Source organism: Octopus bimaculoides, chromosome 20, assembly GCF_001194135.2.
Source record: "Octopus bimaculoides isolate UCB-OBI-ISO-001 chromosome 20, ASM119413v2, whole genome shotgun sequence".
NCBI lineage: Eukaryota > Metazoa > Mollusca > Cephalopoda > Octopoda > Octopodidae > Octopus > Octopus bimaculoides.
The window spans coordinates 47,409,080-47,410,705 of record NC_069000.1 but is presented as its reverse complement, the minus strand read 5'-3'; positions in this window follow the sequence as shown (position 1 = coordinate 47,410,705).

Here is a 1,626-nt window from a genome sequence, read left to right as displayed (position 1 = left end):
TTAACCCATTTATTCTATCCGAATTATTATTTATTAGGATAAAATAAATAACATATAATTAAATATATATATATATATATATCATCCATCATTTTGAATCCGGGTTTTGTCCCCGTTAACAGGAGTGGCCAGATCTACCTGGATGCCATAGCAACCACCCTCACACCATCTCGCCATTGTGCTCGGTTTTGGTCATCCTCCCTTCTCAAGCCAACCCTCCTAATCTCCTCCTCCACATTTTCCTCTGTCTACCTCTCTTTTGTTGTCCATTTACCTCAAACTCTAGCACTTTCCTCAGAACATGCTCCTCATCCCTCCTCAACACATACCCATACCACCGCACTCCATTCGCCCTTACCAGCCATTCCACTGATTCCTCCAGCCCCAGCATCCCCATCAAGTCCTCGGTCTTCCTCTTATGAAACCAATTCATCCAAATTATGTAAGTCCCATTCATTCACCATTTCATCAAAGAACCACTCTTTCTCAGCGATCCCTCTTCCACCACTTTGCAGACCCTAACCCACAAGCCACTCTCACCACTTCTTCCTCAAATGCTAACCCCACTGTCATCACCCTGCCACTATTTCTCCTCACCTCCACCACCTTCTCACAGATTCCTTCCTTCACCAAAACTCCCACACCTCCAGTCCCCTTGCCATTTCCTCACCACCACAACTTGTACCTTCTTCCCTTGACCCCCCACGAATCTTACACCCTGGCCTCTCCACCACACACCTCAGTTCCCCTTCCACATTCCAATGTCCCAACCTTCTCCTCAGACCGTTGGCCATCATAAGGCAAGTCATGCTTGCCCAACCCAGGATGTGGGGTTTGTACCTTCCTTTTCCAGGTCGGCAGCTGCAGCTGGCTGCTATCCATTCTCCTTTGCTATGATGAGGCTTTTTCTACGGGGAGCTTACCCCCCAACCTCAGTTTCTAGACTGGGCCCCAGACCAAGGCTTGTACCACGATTTTTAAGAAATGTGGTGAAAAACTAAGCCCACGAAGGCAGGGATGCTACTCCGAGACCGCCCCCCCCCACATACATACACACACACACACACACATATATATATATATATATATTACATATACCCACTCACTGCTTCTATATCCTCCACTGCCTTTCCCTCTTCTCCACCTGCACACACACACACACACTATTACTGTATACAGTTTGATTGTTGGACCCACATCTGACATTCCCCATGATAACCTATTGCACAGTATTTGGCTGACCATTTCACCTACCAAGTGACACTGCTCCGTCCTTCATTTGAAAACTGCTAAGCTTATAAAACGTTAGGAGAAACCATTTTCTATCAGAAGACAGATCAAGTTGGCTTTGAACTGACTCCGGGAACTTTTCACACACACTCCCTGAAAAAGGGAATTTTTATCCTGAAATATCGGAATACTGACAGCATCATATTTTGTTCTGTTTTATTCTTCACTCACATTGCCATAAGGTTTTTTTTAAACTCACCATGTACGTGTGTGTGTGTGTGTGTGTGTGTGTGTATATATATATATATATATAATAATAATAATAATAATAATAAATGCTTAAATAGCAACCTGTTTCATATTTATTTTCATACTTTTATTTTTTAAAACCTAGAC